Genomic DNA, 20,502 nt, shown 5'->3' with positions numbered 1-20,502 from the left:
AAGGCTCCAGGGAGACCCTACAGAAGCCTTCAAGTACCTAAAGAGGGCTTGTAAGAAAGATATAGGGACAAACTTTTTAGTAGGTTTAGCAGGGCCTACAGCAATACGACAAGTAATGTTTTTTAACTAAAAGAGGGTAGATTTAGATGAGATATAAGGAAAAAATATTTCCCTATGAGCGTGGTGAAACACTGTCCAGAGAGCTGGTGGATGTCCCATCCCTGCAAACACTCAAGGCCAGGTTGGATGGGGCTCTGAGCAACCTGATGTAGTTGAAGATGTCCCTGCATATTGCAGGGCCATTGGACTGGGTGACTTTTAAAAGTCCATTCCAGCCAAAACTATCTGCGATTCTATGATTCTATGATTACTTTCTTATTATGTATCTAATTGTCTTATAATATGCCTAATTTCAAAAGGTGCCTGAGGGCTGATTCTGAAGAGAAATAGCACTTTCCTGCTGCCGAAGTGCCTGAGAGGAGAAATACCTCCGTTGCCAACAGAGGGCTTAGGTGGCTGCCCCATGAATACGCCAAATACCCTTCACTCTCTTGGGGTCTTTTCTCTACCCACACATTGCACTGGGCCCCGCTGGCAGTCTTCAGGGACCACTGCAGGAGAACCACAGTGCCACAGCTAGAAGGGATGCCATTACAAAGCCAGGGTAGGTAGGCACAGTCCTTAGCTGAATGGGGGTTGAGCAGTCATGACCATCTCCCTACCGTCAAAGCATGAAATAGTGTTCCAGTTTTCTGGGACAAAAGGGCTTCAGCACAAGAATGGAGCGATCTGTAAATACATCACAGCCTTGGGGCAAACATCAAGGCCAAAGTAATTGTAGGCCTATCTGGCAAACTAACACCTGGTCACTGGACTGATAACCACATATGCAGTCCCAGATCCCGCTAATGAAAGGCAGAGCAGAAGGAAATACTATTCTTTTGGCCCTTAGGCAAAAGGTGATGCACACTGAGGTGTGTGGTTGTTTGGTTGTGTTTTCATATGTGCATGTACTGCACATTGCCTGTATGTCTAAATAACACTTGCACCTCTACAGACAGATGAATATTGATCAGTATTGGTATACATAGATTTTTTGGTGTTCTATCAATCAGGAGTGAGTCAGACTTTCGGTAACAGCTTCTAATTTTGCTCTGTAAATGCAACTGATCATTGATTTGTAAGAATGTGGTAAAAAAATATGATGATAGTTTATGTGTAATTCCTCCTCTACCCTTAAAAGAGGGAGGTTTCTGGCCCCACAGCTAAAGGATTGCCAGACAAACACTTGATTTTGAATCCAATATAACTGAGGTATGGGAAAGAACGGGTAAAGGATCCTCTAATAGCGAATCTACCATGGGTGGAGAAAGTTTCTGTTGTGTCAGAAGCTGCTCGACACAAAGCCACTGCCTCCCCCGCTTCACTGCTCATTTCTGCCTCAACTCCTCCTTCTCCAAATCCCTTCCTCCCCCAGGATGAACCAAACAGCAAGAGCAGTTTTTGCAGAGCTAATCCAAGTCAGGCTAAAACCTTCCAGGAGGGGTTAGGAACAAATAGCTGGGGCTGCTGGCAGAGGCTAGAGGAAAATGTTAAATAATAATAAAACAATAATAAAAAGCAGCTATCATCTATAAAAGGATGACTGGCTACTGTTTAACAATCCTACCTGTGACCAGGATGATACTAGTATTAAAACCAGGAATGTCAGTGGTGGCAAGTGCCTGGAAAACATTACATTTAAGCACGAAGGCTCTTAAAGTATCAGTTCCCAACATCCCTCTGACATACAGCTATCAGGCCACTCAGAGTACCTAGATATATGAAGCAATTGAAAGGACACATACTGTAATTACAGGGATATACAGATATGCACGTTTCAACCTTAACTTCAGAGCAATAAATCTTTGCTAGGTAGATAAATCTTTGGCTGGTAAGAGAGGACTCCTGCAGCCGGTTCCTGTAAAGTAAAAGTGCTCTCACATTAATAAGCTTTTAAAGTGAATAGTTCCATTGATTTTGGTGGGGTTCCTTTCTAAGGTGAAGGTTGTAAGGTTTCTTAAGAAGAAATCTGGCTGGGATGCATTTTTTACAATGCATTTTAGGCACATTTGTAGTAAAATTTACTAACTTTTCCAAACTGAGGGTTCAGTGTGTTTCTTCTTCATTATTAAACCAGTGATCTACAACAAACAGCATTTTTCTACAGACTAGTCCTTGATACATTTACTGCCAGCAGGTAAGACACGATGGCTTTACTAACAAAAACTTGCCAAAAACTGAGTGTATGTATCTTCAGACTTTACCACTGTATAGTCAAAGGATTGAATTGATCTGCTTTTTACTTGTGCAAGAGGTTGCCTTAGCCATAGCAGAATTGCTTAGAAGCTCCAAGTCCATTTCAGACTGTAACATATTTCTGACTGGCACTCAATGCCATCAGAAGAAGATATAAAAACCACAAATATACCCAGATGTTTTGTCAGCCACTGTCAGCTAACAGCTGGCTTGTGTTCCGGAAAACTTAACACTGAATGTCTGTCCTTCTGCAAATGTGTTATCCTTTTAAAAATTCATCTGCCTCCAAAGTATTGTGGCAACAGTACCCTCACATTAATATGTAATGCAAAAAAATCCTTGTACTGACTTTTTTTTTCCATACTGTGAAGGGTAAGCACCAATATTTAACCTACCCTTCCTCTGCCATTTTTCTGTGCTTCTCTCTTAGAAAGGATAGTCACGTCTGCCACCTCTCCTTTGCATGGAAACCTTTCCACACTTCCAGACATTTCTGTAACTCCTCCTTGTTACCTATTTATTTCTCCCACAGTTATGTTCAGGTAAGCAGGTCTATCTCAACCAAGGCATGGACTATTTCCTGGTATTCCCCTGCCAGTCTATATGTAGAGGATGGCATTCATCTTACCTCAGTGCCAATAAGGTCTTTGGATTGCTTTTCCTACTCTCTAGACAGTTAAACTCAATGAGGTTCAGGAAGCTCAGTGGCTTGCAGAATTGACTCTTTTTTATCTGAAGTACTTTCCCAATTTAGCAGTAGTTCAGAAGAGGCTGTGGGATTTGGATCATTATAGGTGACAATCCTTGAGAGCTTTGAGGAAAGGGCCGCAGGGTATAGTCCCCTCTTTCACTTGAGCAATAAGGTGACTCCTCTGGAAATCATTTCTTTTAGTGCCCTATTAGTATTCTGACACACTGCTCATCCTATTCAAAATTACCTTGTCACTGGTACCTTTACTAACTGTCATAAGCATGAACAGGACATTAACAGGCAATTCATTAGCTCTGCTCTGTTCCAACATTCTATCCACAGCTGCTAAGGAAGGGTTTTATTCTATATGGAACGAAGCCTGCCCAAAAAACATACATAAAGATGCATGCACCTCTAACTAGGTGGCCTAGAGACCACAATATTATTTTCCCCAGTGTTGCCCCCAGAACAAGATCAGGTGCATTTCTCCCCTGAGTCAGAAAAAGGCAGGGAAAGCAACGAAGATAAGAGGACTGTCAAAGACATGGGCAGGACAGGGACAGTAAAGTATTTTTGTAATTTTATTAGAGTTGTGGAAATAACTGTTTTTCTCTGTTTGCTTTTACAATAATAACTGTTTGGGCATGAAGAAATACTCATTTTTAGTTTCTTTTTATCTTACTTGCATTCTGCATCCAGTTTAGATTAATTCTGATCCTAAAGTGAAATTTCTTCTATTTGTTTCTCTCTTTAAGGTTGTGGTGCCTTGCATGCCCCACCTGACTCAAGCCATCCTACAAGAAGTCTTATTTATATGTCTTCTTTCATTTTGTTTTTGTTTCTATGTAATATAATCTGTAGGAAATCTGGATATGCCTTTTTATTTGAGGAGAGGAAACTTCTTCTCCGAGGCATTCTCTGTGCTTGAATACTTCAAAGAGCAGAGTATAAAAGCAGCTACATAGAAGCGCAATCCAGAGTAATCCTCTGCTAAAAACACCATCTCATCTCTCTAGCTGTAACAGACCATACACGGGGGAAGCAGCCTTCACCCTCTGCTCTACAAGCACAGCTCAAAAGGAGAACCATGGAGAGATCATCTTGACGTTATGTGGGATTAAGAGAGCTAATCCAAGAAGTCATCACATGTAAAGGATTCTTTGGATCAGATAAAATATCAGATTTGGATCATTTTCTTTAAAATGTGCTCTGCTTTCCTTTGAAGGATCTGCATTTCTACGCGCAGAGAGTGTTTTCTGAGGCATCATTTAGCCATTTCCTAATGGTCCTGCAAAGGGGTAGTCACAGGTTTACACACAGTAGAGGTCAACATCCATCTGCAATGAACTCTAGAGTCATAATGAAGAACAGTTCAGAAATCAGTTTCCTGCTCTTTACCTAGAGAACGAGGAACATGGGTTTGGGAACTGGCTCCTAACCAGACATCATAAATAACTATATACAAAAGCAGAAAAAAAATCTATTTCCATGAGTTAAGCACATACTTTAGGAAAAAATTAATCACTCTGTTGTTTCCTGTCTCCTACCAATAAAAGGGGACTTACTTTGAGTATGATGCATACAAGTCTCCAACGGAGCCCCTCAATTTTTACAAAGAACTGTTGGATTATGTTAGCAAAATCCACCAGCTCACTGACTCCAGGTTTATTGGAGCTGCCAGATCCTGTGTGCTGGCTTTCAATCGGGGAATCACATCCTGGAGAATAGAAGCCTGCAAGGCTACCCACAGGAACCAGAGGTATCCCATGGCAGGGACCTCAGCAAGGTCATTCCTTTGGAGATCAAGCGTGCTGTTAGAGCAACCCTGCAAGAGATTCACCTGCCTCCAGCAGGTGTAAAACACTGCAGCCCGTCAAGCGTTGGTGTGACTATATTGCAGGGCCGGTGGAACTGCGCTACCTCTTCAAAACATGGTAGCGCCAAGTCCCAGAGATTTGCAGTGGCATTTCTGTCCCTAAATCACACACGCTCTGCCAACACTTGGTTCTCTAATTTCTACTGAAGTGCTCAGCTCCCTTGAAACCTGTATTAAAGATTTCAATGCCTTGATGCGAGTAGCTTTTTTGGCAGCTCCGGCAGAAACACCTTAAGCACCGAGCTCTTCGAAAGGACAGCCTCCCGCAGGGCCGCGGACATCACCCACGGCCGACATCTGACGGCTTGCAAGCCGGCTGCAAGAGCTGTCGCTCCCCACCCATCACTCCACGGGGAGAAGCGGCCCGGGCGGGCTCCGGCCCCTCTCTCTGTCCCGGCTGCGCGCCCCGAGGAGCCGCCACCGGGCGCCGCCAGCGACGAGGCCCCTGCCCGGAGCGCGGCTGACACCTTGTGGCTGCGGGTCCGCACGGCCGCCCCGGGCCGCGGGCAGCCACAGCCGCCGGCGGCGGCTCCTCTGGGCCGGGCGGGGACGGGGCGGCGGCGGGACGGGCGTGTAGGGGTCCCGTCCGCCGCCCATCCCGCCCCGGGGCAGGTTTCCGGCGGGAGCCGGCGGTGCCGCCAGGCGGCGCCCGGAGCCGAGCGGTGCCGGAGGCGGGCGGGGGCGGGGGCGGGCGCCGTAGTCAATTCGGCTCAATTCCTCCGGGAGCATCCCAGCCGCTGCCCGCCCTCCCCAGCTCCGCCACCGCGCACACGGAAAGGCTCGGTGCTGGCTCAAATCGTTCGGCGCCAAAAATGGGACGTGGGAAAACGCGCGTTGTGTCAAGCAGGACGCGGGCGCGGGGCCTCTCTCTGCCTGGCAGTGCGTTCACAATGCTGCTGCTTTTCCCCCTACCTTTTCTTTGAACCACACCTTCCTGATGCTCCAGTGGCAGTCTGCACCGCAAGGCGTCCTGGAGGGTGTTAACCACAAAGATCGTTTGTATCTGGCTTGTCAGGTTCAGAAAGCACAAAATGTGGCTTTTTCAGCAGAGAAATAGCATGTTCTTTGGACAAAAGAGTGTGGTTGAGAATGGGCTGTGCCATCCTCCAGCTCTTCGGTGTCCTGCTGAGAGCTTCTGGGTTTTTTTTTCCTCATTATTTACTAGCGGCATCTGTAATTTAAAATAATAAATAAATAAATAAATAAATAAATAAATTTCTTGGAAATGTCACCATTATATTTCCCTGCTTTGCATTAGGAGTGCAGGAGCAGTGCAGACTGTGGTAATGAGGCTGTTTGGCTGTCCTGGCCCAGCTGGAGTGAGTGGCAGAGCCTGGCAGAGCTGGCTGGCAAATTCTGGAGACATCATGAACTCAGGTGATTGCCAGACTCTGAGGTGAAGTTACAGAGGGGCCTCATCTGACTTCACTCATGCGACGTTTCATTAAAGGACTTTGCACCAATCAAAATGATGGAGCATAGGCCAGCATGTTGGCTCTGCAGGCTAATTAGTCTCTCAGACCTTCTGCTCCTCTGGAAGTCCCAGCCCGGCTGGGCAGGACAGGGCTTTGTGTTGCTCGCGTCAAGTGGCCAGGTTCCACATCTGTGGTGCTGGTATTTCGCTGGTCTGCGGGGCTCTCATTTGGCCTATAAACCACAAACATCTGCTGGGGTTATGGTCGGCTTGTTGGCTGATTTCAGCAGGGGTGGTGACCTGCTGTAGTAGTCAATCAGTTCTGGAAGAGCAAACTGGATGCAATGCGTAGGAGTTTGAGAGAGCAGAAAAAGCACTCAGCCAGTCAAAAACAAAAACTGGGTAAAAAAAAAAGAAGTCTTTGGAAATGGTAAAATGCTGCAGCTTAATAGCCTAGGAAAAGCGCACACCTGTGCCCAGGTGTCCTTGGTGTTTTCCACACATTTTCTCTCTCGACAGCTAGATATTTTTTTTAATGCGTGTTGACAATCAAATGTGTTAGTTTATCAATGCACTAAGATAAGCAAAAATCTAGAGTCACTTAAAATGAAGTAAATTATGAGAGGAAAATGTACCTCATGCCTACACTGATAAAGTACTCTTAATTTAATTTAGTCAGGGAATAGTTTATTTTAAATTGATATAACAGAAATAAATTCACCATAATAGCCCAGATCACACTGACATCTTCAGCTTTTAATGCAGATGTCATGTGCATCTCAGAGAAATGTCATCATAGTTTGGCAGTCTGAGGAATGCCGTATAAGAGACTACTTCCATTCTCTATCACAGCAGTGTCGGCTGGAAGAATTTCACCGATCCTTCCCTCCGCTTTCTTTGGATTGACACAGATGGAAACTAAGACAGGAACGGACTGTCAAAGCTCTCAGCATTCATCCTCATTTCTTTGAAAAAAGAAGTCCCTGCCGCTGCTCTGATTCGCCTCTCTCCTGTGCCAGCGTAGATCAGGACTGATTCTGGAGGATTTGCACTAGCTGGCAACAGAGCTGTCCTTTCTTAAGTGAAACATACATAGTTCTTTCCATGTAAATTCAGTTTAGATGCAGCAGTTTGGGTGCTGTTGAAGCGACTTATCCCACCAGTTATTCTATAGTCTCACTGAGCATTTATTTCCAGGGCAAGCAGGGTAGTACATGCCGAGAAGGCATGGATGGAACACAACTCTGTGTAAATAATACGTTAGGCCTGAACTGGACCAGTTTCTGCTGGCAAAACAGACTCTTTGTTCAGGAACTTTGTACAGATGGGACTTCCAGCAAATGAAAGTATTTTATAGTGCAACCTTGCAAACTACTTAAGGATTTTGAAATTAAACAAATAAAAGCAAAGATACTGTTCCTGTTCCTCAATATCTGGTAATTTCCCATGAGCATGGATGGCCAGAGAAAGATCTCTTTTCTTGTGGTTACATACCCTGCTATTTCGGGGATGTCACTCAGTGGACTGCGTTATAAAAAACATTTAATGAATCTCCCCTTGGGTTTGCATTCCTGGAGAAAGCCACAGCAGCCCAGATTGCAACTCATAGCAACCTAACTGCTTCTTGAGGCCATTCTTAACTTGCTGGGCAACCTCCTCAAGTCTCCCTAAAATGCATATGAGTGCTTGTGCCCCTTAGGAGCCCTTAAAAAGCCGAGCCAGGGTATCTGTCATCATGTGTCCATCTCAAAAGACAGGGGTTGGACAGGAGCAATGTGAAGAGACTTCTGAAAAAACAGTCTACAAACTTGTGAACTTCATGTTCAGTGAAATATATACTTTTTTTTTTAATCAACCGTTGTAAGTATTAGAGTAGGGAATTAGATTCTCTATGGTGGGAAAATTATCGCTTTCTAACAAATTCTCACAGATTTTCCTATGAGAGCTAATGTGTCTCACTGATAGTGTGTGGCTATCAGACGCAAGGAAAATGATCTAATTTATAGCCAGTATTGAGAAAGCTACCAGCAGCAGAATAAAATAGTTCTCCATATGGTACCATAAAGCTTCCAAAAACTGTAGTTAAAGGAAACAACGCTCGTAGAGAAATTCTCCTTTCATATATCAAGGAAGGGGTTACAGCAAAAAGGCTAGTGAAGACTCACAAGAAGGAAAAAAGTCTTTGATTGTCTTAGATGAATTTATAGCTTTTATGTACAGGATTACAAGTATTAGATGCATCTTTATGCTAACAGGGCTCATGTTTTGAAGTACAAGAAAACTCTACAGCTACATTCTGTGGAGGCTTCCACAGTTTGCCAAATGGAAAAACATTTGGAGGTTTGGAAAAATCTTGCACATAAATTACTAAAGGCACGAAGCGCCTGAAAGATGGATGAAATCAGAAGCCAAGGAAAAGCAGTGTGTGTGCCAAAGAACAAAAAAAAACATGTAATGATTTCTTTTAATGACTCTCCTGCAAAATGGAGAGCAAGCTTCCAGGGCATGTCGTATTCTCATAAAAGCAGCTTGCATGGGTGAGGAGAAATACCCTGTGAGTGGTCAGACCAAGACCCAATTTTTCATCCTTTCTGCACGTAGCTCTCCATTGATTATGTTAAGTGCTACCCACTGGTTAAAAACACAGCAAGCTCATTGTCTCTGCCTGTGGCAAAGGGCAGCCACACGCTTGCTAATTTCCTGATTTATGACACCCTATAGAAGGAATTGAAAGTGGGCACAAGGCGGGGACACACACACATGATTAGAACAGGGGGAGATCGGGAAGTTTGTGATAAAGGAAAGGCAGGCTCTCGTCTGACATGTGATCTCTCTTTTGGCTTGAAGTAAACCTGCTCCTTCAAGGCTATGCCATCAACAGGGCCTGGCTCAAGTTTCACCACTAAATCTGAGTCAACAATCTCTAATCTGGACACTGGGCTCAGGATTCAGGCTCAAGTTGCAGTTGGAAGCAGACAACAGGGACACGGGGAGGTGGGGGCTGTGGGGAGTGGAGAGAGGAGGAAAAAGACAATCTTTGTTTCGCACTTGATTGTCCACATAAGGCTGAACTGAGACCATGTGTCTTTTTTTTTTTTTTTGTCATCTCCAAGATAAAACTTCACACCTCTCTGGCCTTGAAGTTGCCTTCCTGACACTTACATTAAGTACAGAAGATATATGTCTGAGAATGGAGGACATAAGTTTGTGGAGCAGCTCAGATTTGGAGTTCTTTTCATCTTTCTGACATGTGATACCGTGACATAAGCTGCCTGCAGTGGGGTTGCTATGCAGATATACAGTTTCTGAAAAGTTACACCAGGAAAACTAAAACCTACCGATGGATTTAGCATTTCACAAAGAAGGGGGATAAAATGTGTGGCAGTTAGACTCAGAAGCTAAAAAAGGTGAATTAAACTTTCATGAAAACAATCTCCCTAAAAAAACCCCCAGGATCAATAAGTATAAAAGTATCCTGTTGCAATCCTAACCTTTGGGCTGCTGGCTTAATCCCGCTACTGTATATAATAAAGGAGACCCTGTGTGTTTAATGGCAGGGACAGAAAAAAGTGGGAAATACTTGGGTACTGTTCCTCCTAATTTCACCCTCTTCCCCTTCTTTGTTGCTGCCTTGCCATGATTTTATTTTGAAAAATAAAGACTAGAATAAAAAATATGTTGTCTGAGGCTTCCAGCCAAAAATGTGCCAGCACTTTCCCTTCCCACCACCCACCCCCCCTCAAACTCCTTAGGCCAAAAGCCTTAACAAAAGCTGTTTTCTGTTTGGAAGATCTCCGGGTCCTTCGTTCTCTTTCCTAACCCCTAACACAGGAAATTATTTTATAATTCACGTTATTAAGAAATTCAACTCATGCTCCTGCCCTCTTTCCATCCTGTTCCCTGGATGTTAACTGACAGTAAGCCTGTGGGCTGGCACCTATCCTCTCCGACCCGCTTGTGTCAGCTCCTCTACCTGACCCTGCCCGTAAATCATCTTGCCGCACCTCTCGTGAGAGTGGGCGGGCGGCAGCCAGCTTTCCCCAGCATCCAGCCGTGCTGCAGTGCCTGGGCGCCTGATTAGCCTTATGCTTAGAAAGATACCCGTGAGCTATATAGTGGGCTGCTCCCGAGTTATGTGTGTGTGTGTGTGTCCCCTAAACATTATGTTTCGTATAATGCTTGTCACGCCAAAGACCATGCTAGCAATTGGGATGCAATAAATCAATCTCCTTTGGCTAGAGCTGGAAACCGCATCTCCTTAGGTACTCCAAAAGGAGAGGACAGGTAGTGTGAAGGGCCAGCATCACACAGCACATATGGGGCAGACCTGCTGGTGCAATTCTGCCAGCCTGGCGCGCTCCCCTGCTCCAGAGCTGACTGGGGGATGCTGCCAGCACTGCTGCCCCAGGGAGTTCTTTGGCTGCCTGCCCTCCTGTGCTGAGGGCCCAGGAAGTGTGAAGGAAGGCATGGCTGCAGCAGGCTGAGGAGAACTCCGGGAGCTGGCTTAGGGAAGGTTCTCTTTGCTTCAGAGATGGGCTCTGTAGGGAGTCAGTATTTACTGCAGCAACTCTAAAGCCCTTTAGGGCAGATGCCCTTGTTCCAGGAGAAAGCCACAAGCCCTAACTGGAGGGCTGTGCTTCCTCTTCCCAGCACTGCAGGTATTGTATTCGCGCCTCTTTCCTGAGAAGTGAAGAGAACCTCTCCTGCCTTTCTTGGCGTAGCTTGTGTCCCAGCAGACAAGCTGGGAGAGATTGTATCACACTGATCCTGGCCTGGGACATGGGAAGGGATAACAGCCTCCCTCAACAACTTCTTTTGCATGTGCCTATGTGGGCTTGATTCTTTCAGCTGAAGAAGGAGACTGAAGCAGAGTCTCCCGGTCCCTCTGAAAATCCTCCGAGGACAACAATTTTCTGGAAAAGAAGGCAACATTGCTTCTTCCTCAAGCCTTTTTATTTTACTAAATAGGTCCAGCAAGGTCTTGCGTATTCTTGGAAAACTTATTTCAGTAGAGCAGTGGGTGAAGTGGCTGGGAACTTACCTTCTCCGGCAGTGATGCTTTAGAGACCAGGGAACAGCTTTGAGAAAAGAGGCTGTCAGCGGCCTAAGTTACTCTTTTTTTTCCCCTGTGGCTGGGTCTGATCCTCAGTGTCATAGAGGTTCAAGTCTCAACAAGGCTTGACTGGCCAACATGATAGGTTGAGGGGCAGCCCTGTATCAGATACTCTGTCTCCTTTGGAGGTGTTGCAGTGTCCTGCAGCCAGCATCCACTGCACCTCTGAGGGGCTATGCTCCCACCATTCCTGGAAGCAAACAGCCAGGAGCAGCTGTTCAGCTGTGTTTTTCACAGTTCTGTGTTTTGCTGGTGTGTCCTATGTTTTCTGGAAAATGTCCCAGCGTTGCTCAAGGTAGTAATGCATTTCTTTGCCCAGTACCACATAAAGGACAAATAAAATGTGTGCAAGCCTATGTAAAGATGTTCTACTCATTCCAAAACATTCAAGCAGTTATGATCAATATGAAGCAAATTCAACTCGGTTCTTGACTCTCCCTCTGCTGCACGTATGACTACTGCCTGAGTACCACCTTACCCCATTTACAGATCCCAAACATCATGACAGCTTCGGGTGGGAGTGGAAGACAAGGCAACTTAAGAGACTGCTTCTTTTCTGAGTTACACCTCTATAAATCCAGAGCAATTCCAGGGGAATCCACCTGAACCAGCTTCAGCAAATTTGGTCTTAGTTCGAGCACAGAATGTTTGTCATAGTTGTTATTAAATGATGCTTTTACATATTCCAGGCCTATTTTTAAAACAAAGGCAATGAAGTTAGGGCATCCAGTTCTATATATGGACACTCCAAATGGCACTGAAATGCCTCATGGATGTGTTTGGCTGAGTGTTGATTTGGGTGTCCAAATATGGACCTCAGAATGGGATATATCACTTGGATAAGCATCCTTGCAAATTTGGCTCACAGCACTTATTTGAAAAAAGCAAATTTATTTCTATAATTTAGCATGGAAAAAGCACAAATTGTTTTCATTTTGAGGGACATCCTTATTCATGGAATTGGGCCACTCAAAAACTGTCATGTGTAGTAGTTCCGAAAAAAAAATAAATCTCTCAAAATCATCTAAGAAAACACAGCAGGAAATTAATGCAGAGCATTTGCAGCACACAGACCCCCTCTTATCACAAGGGCAAAATTCACGCTGACAGTGAGAATTTAGTGCAAGCAGAAGGACCCGTGCAGCTTGATCACAGCAAACTCCTCCTCTGCCCCAGCAGTGTGAAGGGATGCACACAGGGGCAACTGCTTAGAGACCTGAGGCAAAGCTGCTTCTCTGTGCTCATGAAGACAATCTCTGCATCTCAAATCTGTGCACGTGCAAGAGCTGGAGCAATGGCTGTTGCACACAGGAACCTTCCCCTGTATCTCCCAGTCCATCAGGATTTTCTTTGGCTCCTTGGTAGTGAGTTCTCCAGGAAAGAGCTTGGCTTGACTATTAGGTCTTAGTAAGTAATAAATAACATCAGCAGCAAGCAAGCACTGTTCTGCAGGTTTGCTGGATTCCCACTAATTGCAAAGGACCTTTACATCCTTCATGTAATTCCATTCATTTTGTTGGCATTGTACAAGGGATGGATTTGGCCTCAAAAATAAAGCAGGTTTCTCTTGCATAATGTATCATACCATTTGGTCTAAATTTTCCTCAAGGTTTATGTGTACTTGGATATTTCTCCCCATATATGCAGCTGGAGATATTTTTAAAATAACAAACAATGAACTGATTCAGCTGTCCAAAGCAGTTGTTCACATTCTGAATTTTGGGGTAAGTTGTTAAGAAAGTGTAAAGCGGGCAAATCTTCAGGAAAGCTAAGGTAAGTTTGTGATCATTGGAAATGTGTGAAGTCAGCTCCAGCCTAGATCACTTTCTCTACCTCTGCTGTCCTGATGATTTTTGACAAGCTCATTCCATTTCTGGAAAAAAACCCAAAAAACCAAAAAAAAAAAAAACCCACAACAAAAAAAACCAGTTCACCAGAGAGAAAGATTTCTCTACGGAGTCTGTTGTTTTTCAGAAAAGTGAAAATGTGTGCTAACAATTCTGGACCACTGACAAAAGCAAAATCAACACACACAGCCTTCATTTTACAGCCAAGTTCATATGAATAAATAGAGATGCAGCAAGCTGTTTATAGGGAGACAAGCTTTACTCTGCATGCCCTTCCGAGCAGGCATACTTAGGCTGTTGTTGTTTGCCTTACATGGCTGGTTAATGAAACTGTCTAATAGTTCCAGAGCTCAACAGACATTTCCAACCCCTACATCAGCAGCACTGGCTGTGCTGGCCAAGAGCTGAGAACCAAACACTATTGTGTAAGACAGCTGTCGCAGAGGTCTGGGGGCACTTGGGAGGAGTTTGGTGCTTTGAAGAACCTGTGATTTCAGGGGGAGTTCATACATGGAAAAGCCCCATCCTCACAAAAAGTAGGCAGAACACACTTCTGTACACTGCCACAGGTGCAGCATGAGCAAATTGTGCTTGGATAGATCCCCTCAAAATGAACGAAGCTGCAGCAAGTGCATCTATCCATGGGCCTTCTCCCAGATCAGGACCTAACTCTGCACTGTGGTGAGTGCATGGTTTTTTCTCCCCACTCCTTAAATACTGCAGAAACAGAGAACTGTCAAGGGAGACATGAAGATGGAAGGGACATAGATACAGCTTTCAAGAACACTTACCCGTATTTTTCTAAGACTTCAGACTGAGGGGGCTTTTTGTCTGTGATTAGGCAGGTAGAGGAATGAATAACCACATGCACAAAAAGGAAAAAAAAATAAAACAACAGCACATTTTAAGTGCATTTTTTTTCTTGGAGATTTATTTTGTTTTAATAAATCTGACACCAGTCAGGGAGAGAGAAAAGAGCTGCAAGCCCAAAAGGAAAGCAGAGCACGCTGAGGGTGCTTCAGATTCTTGCCCTCTTTAAGATGTTTCATTGGGATGTTTTTGAGCTCTCTCCTTAGACTCAGGAGTTGTTGGATTCCCTCCCCGCCCCTCTTTTTTTTGTTGTTTTTTTTTTTTGTTTGTTTTTTCTTAAAAAGCGAGCTTACTCGCCCGGTGTGATTTCCAAGCTTTCACAGCTCTAATAAATAAGGAGCACCTGTAAAACAGTAGCTTGACTTAAGTGAAACTGTACAAAGGAAAATATAGAAATACAGTATATACATAGTGCTCATAGTGCACCATCACTACAAGGCTCTGGTTCAACTGACTCTGCTGCCCTGCTCCCAACACCGCTGACGCAGACACTGCTCCTGCAAACTGCTCCTCACTTCCCCGCAGCAGCCTTATAGAAAAGGTGTACTCTGAACACTCAAGAGTGAACAATTGCTTTATTTGAGTTAGTAAACAGTTACACTGAATCACAAGGTGATCTGAAATATTTTTTTTCGATTTTTTTTCTCTCTTTTTGATTTTTGTGGGGTTTTCATGGGTTACTTTTTTTTTTTTTTTACTTTTATTTTTTGGCTTTTTTTTGCTTTTTTTTTTTTTATTTGTCAGAATGGGATACTCCACGACTCTCTTACCAATTCAGTGCCAGTATAACATGCTCTAGTGTACTTTTGGACTCTTGGCTACAACTGTACAAGTGCACACAAGTAAATTCTACCCTGTTATCCTCCACCCACTGATTGAGGATCAAATTGCACATTTCTCTTAACCATGACAGGAGAAAGCAAACAGTGAAACAGAATCATGGGGGATCTTTCTCACTTTACCCTTGTTTTCATTGGTTTGTCCATACCATTCTAATTATCATGAAAGGGCTATGCATATGGAGAGATTGTCTCACTGCCTTCCTGGATCACTGAAAACCATCAGGGTTGAAATTTCATCCAAGTCTTTCGTGACGCCCAGCAAATATTCCCCTCAGATTATTTTACACCTTGAGGGAATTTTGGTCTTTAGTTCAACACTCTTGCTCTGTTCCCAAATGGGGCGCTATTTAGGGGAATTTAAAGAGAAAGCTGAGAAGAATAAACATTTACTGAGTTCTCTTGGCATTCAGTCTCTGAAAAACCACAGTATAAACTATTCATGCTGCTTCTTACATCTGTCAAATCAAAAATTAAAAGCCATAAAAGTGTAACACTGAAAATATGGCATTAGAAAGGATAAAGGTGGCCTTTGTAAAAATAACAAGGAAAGCATATTAGCCAATAAAATATTCTAACTCTTCATTTAAAAGTGCATCATGGGTAGGACAGAGATGACTCTGAAGTGTTGCCACTCCAGTATTACCCCTTTCCCCCATCAAAACTTGAATAGGTCCAAAACCATACAATGCAAATCACGATTCTTAGTGTAGCAGCAAAACCACAGCAGTTTTTCAAAGGGAAAAAAAAATTAAAAAAAAAATCCATATCATTGTCCAGTCTCAAATATCTGAACTTCCAAGTCAGTGAGGGAAAAGTACCTATGTTGGTCCGTGTGGTTTTTGAAACCTGGGTGAAAAATCCCCCCCAGCAAGAAACCAAGAGGAAAAAGCGTTCCAAGAGGAGAAGAAGGGTGGTCGCAGGAATGCTGAGCACACTGTGTAGGTCCATGATGTGCTGTCTTCTGGGTCAAAGGCACCCGTGGGACCGAGGCTTCCTTGGAGGGGCTTCATGACAGGAAGCTGCTTTCTTTGCTTGGACTTTTAGCCAGAGGGGGTGGTGAGCGGACCAGCTGGCGTCATTCGGTGGTGGAGTGACATGGTTTGCTCTGCTCCCTTTCTCCATGCAAGGTACCCTGTAAGCAAGTGCTCCTGCAAAGCAGACAAGCAGAGGAGGTCAGGGCAAGCGGCAGGAGACTCATTGCAGGCAGGCAGGGCACTGCCTGAGCTCACATTCCACAAAGCCTCATACTGGACAGGTAGCCAGGATGAGGCAGACGCTTTACAGAGCTGCAATGTACTGCTCTCTTCACAGCACAGACAGGAAACTGGAGTCAGAGAAGGGGAAGCAATTGAATGAGGATCCCACAGCACCTGGGATGGGGATAGGACAGAGGATGTGCCAGGGCTCCCCAGAGGCACGCAGTGCACGGGCTGGTGCGTGGCTCCACAGGGCTGATTGGTCTCATGAGGAAACTGGGACAGTACCTAGAGACAGCTCCACTGTCATGTAAATACTCATCTCCCACTAACAGAATTAAATCTGTAGGGACTATTTATGCTGTGTGTGCAAACTGAAGATGCCCCTCTTGGCCTTTCCCCAAATCTGTAGTCCTATAAAGCAGAAGTGTATGCTCAGCACAGCCAAACAAGCTGCTATGAGTGAGGTCAGGTTGAAGTATCCCACAACCTCCTCAGTCTTCTCTTGGGATGATCTGCAACTTGTCTTGTACCACCACCATAACAGCTACAGCACCAGGGAGTCACAACCAGCAGAGCATGATGATTGGCACTGCCCAGTATGACAAACAGAATTAAAATAAAGGCATTTTAGGACCCAAAGAAGAAGTAGGCATTACTCTCACTAAGGTAAACAATTGCTAAGATCTGGTATTTTCAATGTTGAACACATATATTTCCATGGACCACAACAAAACCCTCCAGATCCTGCTAGAGCAGATTACAGGATTAGGGAAAGGATTTAACCTTCTAGTTGTTCCCTTTTTGTATCCTGGTCATCATTTCCAGGTCCATTTCTCTCCTGTTATTTGATATGGGGTTCTAACTGCTTCTGTTTTCTTTTCTCTTTTTTTTTTTTTAGGGCACAAAATGGATTAATTCCATAGGACCAGTTCAGACAAATCCCTTCTGAAGCCCACCAGTGCTTTGATTGGGTGAACAATAATGGAGTAAACAACTTTAATGATTTGAGGTCTTCAGAAAGCTGCAAGATATCTCCCCTAAAATAAGGTGAGCTTTGCCAGTGGTGAAGGCCAGAGTCACGAGAATCTTTGGAATCATGTTCTTGAAAACCCAAATCACCTCATCAACTAACAACAATGCAACTAACAACACACAGGTGGTTATGAGCTCCTGATGCCTGGGGGCTACTGGGAGATACATCATTGCCTTGTGTGCTTCTGCTTCCCTTGCCAGTTGACCATGTAGGCTACCTGGCAGGGACTGTCCTTTCTCCCTACACAGTGAGCTTTGGACTCTGTCTCCTTGGATGGTATCTGCTGTCCCCTACAATTTGGATTGAAACTCTGAAGTACTTATCGGCCTTAATTTTGGTGCTGGGGCACATTTTTTTTCTCAGTCTGCTCCACTATCTCCCCTTCACACTGGCTCCTCTGCAACCCCTCTCAACGTTGTGCTTGTATCCCATTGCCAAACCTCCACCCTTCTCAAAGTAGAGACTGGAAGGCACATTGAATATGTTGACCAGCATAAACTGCCAGGGCATGGAGACCACTACAACTAGGTTAAGGAGTAACATTTGCACTTACAGCCAATGTGCCTAGCAAGATGAACCTCTTTGTGTGCACAGAAAGCTGTGAACAAGAACTAGACTGAGAACTGGGATGTATCCACCTACTAAGTATTCCCCATAAAGCACACAACTGCTTTCTGTCACTTCTTTGGCTTGAAATCTTACTGTCACAAGGGAAGCAGAGAAAATAAAACCTGTAATGTCTGTATGAAGCCTCACTTTGCACTTCAGGTATTTTGCCTACTCCTCTCTTTCCATACATTGACAGAAATGAATTTCCATCCCTCACTAACCAGTCTCATATGGTATGGCATAGCACAGACAGGTAAATTATTTGGGAGGGAGAGCATAAGGAAGTTCAGTGGTTCTTGACACTTTCTGCCTAGAGCAGTTATCTATTTGTGCAAGTTCTGTCTGTTTTCCCCTACTGCGGGTAGACCAGTGTAACAGACTGGTGAGAAGAACCTTCCCTGTTGACTGGCTCATATGGCAGTAATTGCATTTGATGAATGCATCTTTGTAGCAATCAAGTGACAGAATAAAAATCCATATCAGGCATAGCATGCAAAGTTCTATAAAGAAATGAGAATGCACTCGTCATCACTGCTTCAGAGTTTGATGTCATGTACCTCATGCCAACACTAGTGTGGATGACCAGCACAATTAAGTCAGCTATTTATATCTCCCCTAAAAAAAACAAATTATTTTTTAGGAGAGCAACATATGCTCTTCACCCGAGCTGAACCTGCCTTCAACACACATCAAATATTGCTGACCAGACAGAAAAATTGCATCAGCCACAAAAGGAGAATTTTCATATGGATAAAGCCACGGAGTTGAGCTTATGTGAGTTGTGCTGAGGTGAACATACTGGGTTTTTCTTGCTTTCCAAAACCAAGATGGGCTGGGCTGATCCTGGGTAGAAAGCCCACAGAGAAGTCAGAGGGAGGCTGTAGTTCCAATCCAAGAGGCAGCAGGAAAAATGTGACAGAGACAGTAAGCAGGAAGGCTCATTTCTGGCCTACTGTTAGTGCAGGGGGAGAAAGAGAATAATGCAACTGGATGATGACCCAGCTCAAGCAGGTGACAAAGATTCATGTATGAGGGCTCAGATAGTGATGCAGTGCTTCCCTGAAATAGGTGAGAACCGCACTGGTGCCCTCGGAGGCTGAGCAATCGGCAGCTGTGACACAGGCTGCACCCACACAGAGCTTCCTCTTTGCTTGATGCTCTGACACATGAGGATTTAAATCCTTGCTAGAGCAACACAGAATTAGAGCACGGCAGGTCAGTTTGGCAGCTAAGGCAAAGCTTCCCCACAAGCATCCCTGCTCCCTTTCTGCAGCTAGCCAGCTCTTTCCAGGTGCTGCTGCAGACCTACAGCCCTTTGTCCTGTGCAGCCCCTGAGACTGTGGCGGTGGGAAGCTTGGCCCTGCTTGGTAGAGCCAAACGTTAGAAGTGCTCCTTGCTTCACTCCCCCTCCATGCTGAGGAATTGGGTAGCTCAGCTGCAGGGGAATGTCCTTCTTCTGCTCCCTCACACCCAAGCACTAATCCCTATATGTCTGCTCCTAACACTGCCCCAGGTGCCAAGCATGGCAGCATGCTCCTGCTGGCAGTGATGGCTACCAGAAATAGCTACTTTTACACAGTGTCCTCCCCAGTGATGTCCTGCCCCCTCAGGGTGGCCAAGTCATTGACATGGTTTTGGACACATGCACGCACCCACACCCACACCCAGTTTTTTCCATGGTTGCTTCCCTCTCATTCTACACTCCATTGAATTCTATCTCCAAATTCACATCTTATTGTTCAGGAAAAATTAGAGACTGGGTGGGAAAGGCTGAGGCAACTGTTGATGTGGACTGGCATGGCAGAGTTTCCATAATTTAGCACAGTACTTAATTCACCCAGACAATGAATGCTGACGTGCTAAAAGAGGCCTAGTTCATCTGGGACATGCATGGCTCTAGAGTAAAGGCACTGCAGTTATTTTCTCAGGGAAACTGCTCTGAAGATAAACCACAAGAGCGCAGCTAAAGTCAGCATGGGAGCAAGCTCAGCCCTGGAAACACTCTGGAATCATCTGTTACTTGTAATAGTTCTGCAATATATTTTATTTTATTTTATTTTTTAGCAACTCTTAAAGCAGTTCAAGCTTCTTCATTAAAACCTTCCCCTTTCAATACTCTGTGATTTATCTTTCCATGAGCTGACTGAAGGGATACCACATTGCAAAAGTCAGGGGAGACCTTTAGCACAAATAGGAAAAGAAGCAGAGTCCTTATGCACCAACTCTTGATTTCAAAGGTGGTGATTTCCTTCTGCTCTGAACTTGTACGCTAAGAATCCTCAGCTTTGGGTCAGCTATTAAACTCAGGCTCTTCCATCTACTGAAACATGAGATGTAAACTGAGCAGACATTGTGACTTTAAGAAATGCATTGGGGAAGAGCCCTGGGATTTGCCGTCCTTTTATGCCTAGGCAGAAGAAGTAGTAAGGACACCCCCAGCTCTATGACTGAATTGTTGCAGGGACGCACCATGTCTGCAATTGCATACAGTTGCCTTGTAGTCAGGGAAGGACCTTGAGAGAGAAAGATGAACTGGAAAGCAAAAGGTCTGTTGTATGCTGACTCCTGCTTTACTGCATCAGTTCCTAGAAAAGCTTTTGGGGAAATTTCACCAGTTTACATCTATATTCCGCTCCTTGCTGGTACAGTTAGGACCGTCTATCACTAAACTTGAATTGAACCCTGAAACTAGCTGATGAAGTCAGGAACA

General features: G+C 44.6%; 1 protein-coding gene across 2 annotated transcripts in view; it reads right to left on the bottom strand.

The window, feature by feature from the left end:
- Window positions 1-14,665: 14,665 nt before the first annotated feature.
- The window catches only part of SOBP (sine oculis binding protein homolog), a 116,332-nt gene continuing 110,495 nt past the window's right edge, over window positions 14,666-20,502 (bottom strand). For both annotated transcript variants that reach the window (XM_027633651.1, XM_027633657.1), the window contains one exon: window positions 14,666-16,099. The gene's annotated coding sequence lies outside the window, so the exon portion shown is untranslated. The remainder of the gene's footprint in view (window positions 16,100-20,502) is intronic.

Source organism: Corapipo altera, unplaced genomic scaffold (assembly GCF_003945725.1).
Source record: "Corapipo altera isolate COAL_440 unplaced genomic scaffold, ASM394572v1 2b, whole genome shotgun sequence".
Lineage (NCBI taxonomy): Eukaryota > Metazoa > Chordata > Aves > Passeriformes > Pipridae > Corapipo > Corapipo altera.
This window is presented reverse-complemented; position numbering and strand designations above follow the sequence as displayed.